The sequence below is a fragment of the Haemaphysalis longicornis genome, unplaced genomic scaffold (genome assembly GCF_048455015.1).
Source record: "Haemaphysalis longicornis isolate Haplotype H1 unplaced genomic scaffold, Haemaphysalis longicornis Haplotype H1 scaffold_7, whole genome shotgun sequence".
Classification (NCBI taxonomy): domain Eukaryota; kingdom Metazoa; phylum Arthropoda; class Arachnida; order Ixodida; family Ixodidae; genus Haemaphysalis; species Haemaphysalis longicornis.
The window spans coordinates 18,875,348-18,881,347 of NW_027526422.1; the positions used below are offsets into that span (position 1 = coordinate 18,875,348).

Below are 6,000 nucleotides of genomic sequence, written 5' to 3' on the forward strand. Positions count from 1 at the left end.
AGCGCAGAAGTAGAAGCCATGAGCATTTTCTCAAAGACAAAAATGATTGCCGTTTGCGTGAGTATCACCGCTGTGTCTATAGCCGCTGTTCATAGGGCACGGAGTGTTGACAACAAGATGAACTACGTGCTAGCACTCATCACCGTCCTTGCTGGTGGTGTATTATTTTGCCTTCCGAAAATTATCTTGCTTTCTCACCTTTTATGCTGGACAGACACGCATAGGTATACCAGGTAATTTATTTGTTGGCACGCGTCGAGCCATTGGGTGTGGACAAACTGCAGATACCAAAGAGGAAAATTTATGGTGATGGTTTCGAAATGCATTAGCATTACCCGCCTACCGATGTTTTCTGCTGGATGAAGACCTACTCCACAGACGTCAAACCACTGCTATCCAGCGCTCTCTGAATCCATTCTTGGCCTCCGAATGGTCTCGTCACATCCCTCCATGGAGTCATCTGTCTACCCGTACTTGTAGTTCTGCCTCTCGGTAGACATCCTGTTACCCACATGGTTCACTTGTTTTCAGTGCTCGCATTACATGCCCTGACCAACTCAAGTTCTACCTTATAATTTAAGCTTCGTTAACCGTCTTAAACCTGAGCTTGCTTCCTCACCCACGACGTTTGTTTCTCATCCCTAAGTGCCACTCCTATACCCCTTCTTTCCATAGCTCGCTGGGCTGTCCTGAATTTTCTTTCAGGGTGTTTAGTGCGTCCCGAAGTTTCCGCACAGTACGTCATCACCGCTAGAACTCACTGATTGTATCATTTTCCTCTGCGTGACCTCAGAGTGCCTTTCCAATGCACCCAAGCCCATCTACTACTTATCTTTCTCGTGGTTGTCTCGCTATAGTCATCTACGTTATTTACAATTTATTTATATTAAATGCAGAGCATTTCTTTAACTCACGATGTCACCCGGCGTTGTCGGCGTTGGCGTGCCTCGGCGTCCGCAACAGCCGTTCCAGGTGCGCCCTCTCCCCCACTCCTCCTCTCCCGCATCACGCTACCCTCCTCTCTCTCAACAACAGGTCCGCACCCCTCCCCCTACACTATATAAAAAAATAATACTTACCGGCGCCTGGTTTCGATCCCACGACCCTGCGGGCGGAACGCGAGGTACATGGTGCTCTACCCACTGCGCCACAAAGACGACACAGAATGGAGGGCTACGAACGCGCCTTATATGCTTGCCTCATTCAAACTACGTCAAGAAGCTGCTGATACAACGCATTCACTACCACCAACTCCCCAAACACTAAACGTTAACGCAATACACCCACCCCCTATGCGACGCATTTACTCGAGTCCCCCTCGCGGGGAGATGGGCCCTTTTATTTATGACCCCACCACTGATATTTCTCACAAAATGTTGTGGAGAATTGTCTGCAGGCTTTTTCCCGGTGAATGCCGCGTACGTGGCATACGACGATGAGCCCAATGTACGAAATACAAGATCCCCACTGTATTCTGGCACTCAGCGAGATCTTGTAGGTAAGAGATAGGAATAGCTCGCAGGGTTTTGCATATTGACCGATAAGAAGCGATTCCAGACACGAGACAGGCAAGCTGCGATGTTGCGGTGCGTCTTCAAGGCACCGAATGCGGCTTAGTAGTGCTTCGGGGAAAAATATAAAACACGACTCGTATTGTAATCGTACCGCAAATAGCGGCTACTCTGGTACTCTCGTGCGGAGTGCTCCTGACTCAGGAGCCACTGAATAACTTGAGGCACACTGTGAAGCTAACAATCAAGTCCCGGCCGTGGTTTGTCTTTCATTTGAGTAACCAAAAAACTTTTTCCATCTACGTTCAGCATCGCGGCCGGCGCAGCGGATTAAAAAACTTTAACGTCGTCACAGTGGAATAGGCGCACTGTACAGGCCGGGCCTGCGTTTCATCGAGTACCAGTGCTTGCGTAACGCTGTCTTAAAGCGCAGCCACAATGGTCGCTAGGGGCGCTTATGGGAAGGTCAATGACAAGCCGCCATTACCGCCGCTAAACGATGCTGATCGCGATGAAAGGGGTCGTGGAAGGAAAGATCATTTAGTGGTCGGCTGGACACTATTAGGGGGACGTCGCTGAGTCGGTCGAGGTCACCGGTGCGTGGGAGGTAGACCACCGTGAGGGATTCAACCTGTACACTGTGCGCAGCTACGGTAGCGTAAGTGTGAGACGACCGACAAAAAAAAAAAAAAGGATGGAAGAAGGCACGAACGACGTGTTCTACACTAGCCAGGTTGTCGGCAGTTCTCCTAATGGGAGCCAAGCACGAACGTATCTTTGAGCGCCGCCAAGACCCGTGTTTTCGGCAGATCGAAAGGGACCGCCTCGAATCCGATGGAGGAGCGGTCACGCTTCAGCCCAAGAGTTGTAACTCAGCCGCGGAATCTCCCGTTCTTTCTGCTCGCTCAGTGTCTTCACGTCTATTTAGGTTCCCGTTGCTTACTGCCTTTTTTTTCCCTTGTCCGAAATAGAAAAGAAAATCGCCGCCGTATTGTTAAGAGATTCAAATCCTCATCGATCCGTTACCGTGAGCGGCGCACACGCCTTGTAAGAATCACACGGCCAGTATAGGGCAGCGGATCAATCATTATCAGCAATGTTTTACGGGCCAGTTATCGAGCGATAGTGGATATATGCGACTGCGTTGCCCAGAAGGTCAGGGCCGCCCATCCACCGCGATGATTAATGGGGCAGGAGCCACGGTGAAACCGATCATCCAGTGCTTCCTTTTTTCTTGCACTTTCTTTCATTTCTGCTAAAATGCGCGGATGAAATGACAAATATTGACGGAAGGAGCTGGTTGGCAAGATTTTAAGAAAAAAATTAGCTTAGCTCGGCTATGCTAGGATATACGAAGCGTGACTTAAGGTTCAGCTGGTTATTCTGAGCTTACCTGGTTGTCTAGGATAGCTTGATTATCATGCTTACTGCTGCTTCAATGACACACACATGGTGTACGCATTATGTGACACATGTATATTTATCAAGCGGCTCCGGCGCACGCCGGTGTTGCCGCGACGCACGAGCCATGGTTCCACACCCGGCCGCCCCTCGCATGATCATCAAGTGGACCGGGCCGCCACGTGCGGAACGGATGTGGGCGAAGACGCTGGGCGCGTGCATGGGGCGTGTGAGAGACGCCGGGAAGCGAGCAACGTTTTGTGCTCCGTGTGACGTCACTGCTCCTCGCGCATGCTCAGCACGACTCTCCAGGAGCCACGAAAAACTGCTAAACCTCGGCCAGTGTAGCTCACGCTACAAAATGCTCACAGGTCCCGTTCCAGCCAGAAAGTCCGTTTCAGCGCAGAATTGTTTTCGCTGCAAGACAGGCGAGTACTTAGGAAAAGAAGCAGAAAAAAAAACTTCGGTAAACAAAACAATTTGAGAGACGACAAGGAAGGAAGTCTGAAAATTTTAGTGTCAGCTGACGCTAATATTGATTGAAACCTAAAATAATGAGGGGTGGAGTCGCTTTTAAACCAGAAACGCATGCGCCACATGATAATCCAAACGAATTGCAGGAATGTTCTCCTTCGAGTATCGGTCAGCATCAGCGTAGACTTCGCTTTTGGCTTTACGACGTTGCCATCTCCCTTATGTCTCGCACTGCGAGACATACGGCCTTTTCAAAACAACCTTTTCTACTCCAATTGAGTCGCCTTAATCAGAGCCAAGACCTTTCATCGAATACGATCTCTGCCAGGAACCCTCTACAATCTTCTTCGGGCTACGCACAATGTTCGGCCGACCGAACTCATTTAGCTTCTTGGTCATTCCAGCGTCAACAAAGATGGCGACAATGAGGATGGCGTCTTGTTTATAATCTCCTCACTTTTATTTCTTTAGTCGTTTACTGCTAATGCATTATAATATTTAAATATTTTACTTTTTTCCCGAAACCTGTATAGTTTCTTTCGGTAAAGCACCCATTCCCTGGCCAATCCCCCTGAGTGAGTGAGAGCCATCTAACTGGTACCACCAGCATCACCACGATGCGAGCGCCCCGAAACTTCCCTGAAACAGGTTACGGCGTAAAAAAACTGAATGCAGCTTGCATTCTCCCCTTTAATACGGCTACGCAATGCTCAAAGCAAAACGCGGAATTCCGAAGTGAAATGAACGACGTCCTGGGACGTAGGCCCTACTCTGACATTTTATCCCGCTCCGAACACACCGGAGGAGCAGAATGAAAAGCGGGTCTTATTCTTGACGCAGACCTCAAATTGGCTTACAAGGGTTTCAGTAATGTCTCTGAATTAAGAAAAAAAGCTCCACAAATGGTTGGTCCAAAAAGGTTGCAAGTTATGCAGGGACGGGAGTGGGAAGAAGCAAAGAACGAGGCCAAGCAAGCATAAAGGAAAACACAGTTACACCAGGAAAATAAACGCGGAACATACAGCTGTGCTTTGGGAATGATGAATAAAAAAAAAACGATCAACGCAAGGAATGCGCGACAGTTACCAAGCTCTTACTAGATTGGGGTCGGAGAAAAAGCTTATCTGGGCGTAAGTATTTTCGAGCCACGACTACTTCGTGGAATTCTGTGAAATAAATAAGCCGCCCTGCGGTTGGTTTTCCCGAAAATTCCTGGATAAACGCCCACTGTTTGAACTGCTACTCCCCGGCTACTTCACAATGTTGGAAATCCGGTTCGGCTGCTCAGAGTGCAGCAGCAGCGCTCGGGCGGCATGTAGACGTATGCACGACATCAACAACCCACTCCGCTCAGAAGTAATATCTCTCCCCCCAAACAGGCAAATATACTTGCCGTTGTTAGCGAACCGCATGACATGACTGCAGGAGACGCAGTCGATACAAACTCGCCGCCCTAGACAGGTCCCACATTCGAGTGATGAACAACGCACCCTGACTATCAGTCGCAACGTTGCGTGACATTCGGGAATGTCTGACAGGTCGCCGGCAAAAACGAGGGGATCAATTAAATACGCTGTACCGGAAATGGCATGACTGCATGAGGAGCGCAGCTTCGAAACAGGAAACATCCGGAGCACATCCTAGGGATGCCAACACACGCGGCCACTCCAGACGTAGCCCCGATCGAGCGCGGCGGTCGGAGAGGCGGGGGCGGAGGTTACCTGTTGCTGTCGCTGTCCGGCCGTTGGGTGCCCTCGGGCGTCGTGGTCGTCGTCTCTCCTGCCGGGGTTGAGCGCGCGCGGCTGTCTTCAATCAGCACCTGGCTGGGCTCTGGCGCGGCCCGCGTCTGACGAGCCTATTTGAGCGGCCGACAGACGAGCCCCGGCCGTCAGCCGGCGATCGATAAGAAGCCGGCGGGCAAGAACGCCGCCGCTGCTCGGCGCGCCGCCGCCGCCTCCTCGGGGGGGACGGAACCCCGACACGCGACGAGGAGTCACACCTCCCGGGGTCTGGAGGAGACGGCACCACTTGTGGTCCCGATAACGACAAAACATGGCGCGCTGATTCGTGTGACCGCTTGATCGATTTTCAGGGGCCGCAAACCTGACTACGACATACCGGGAGACTGACTCCCCGGTGTCATCTTCCGCGCCGACACAGTGGCCATGTGTGCATTTCTTACGTGAAAGTGAGCGATATATCGGAGGTGCATTTGAAAGTGTAAATGAAGAAGGGTATTGTGCTCTATTCGAAAAGAAATAATCAGGGGTTTATTCAGAATTTCGATTTGGGAAGGGGGGGGGGGGCTTGGGGGGGGGGGGTGTAAATCCCTGGACAGGGTGCTTGCGGCTGTGGAAGTTTCTGGTGGGTGTTGAAATCCTTCTTGGGGCGGGGGGGGGGGGGTGTTAAGGGGGTGTTGGGGGTGTCTGTATAAATCCCTGGAAATAACATATTTTACGTGAGGTTGGTAGTAAAGATAACTATAGCGGATACTACTGCATCGTTTGTCAGCGGAATGCGACGACTATGAATTCCAAACGTTCATCCGGGATCCACGCGTTTTGCATCTTCATGACAATTTATTCGGCGCAGCATCATGGGAGAGTGACTGCGC

The 6,000-nt window shown here is 50.9% G+C and overlaps 1 protein-coding gene across 2 annotated transcripts in view; it reads right to left on the reverse strand.

Moving 5' to 3' along the window:
• The window catches only part of LOC144144652 (uncharacterized), an 86,248-nt gene extending 80,983 nt beyond the window's left edge, over positions 1 to 5,265 (reverse strand). For both annotated transcript variants that reach the window (XM_077676179.1, XM_077676178.1), the window contains exon 1: positions 5,108 to 5,265. The gene's annotated coding sequence lies outside the window, so the exon portion shown is untranslated. The remainder of the gene's footprint in view (positions 1 to 5,107) is intronic.
• Between the last annotated feature and the right edge of the window lie 735 nt (positions 5,266 to 6,000).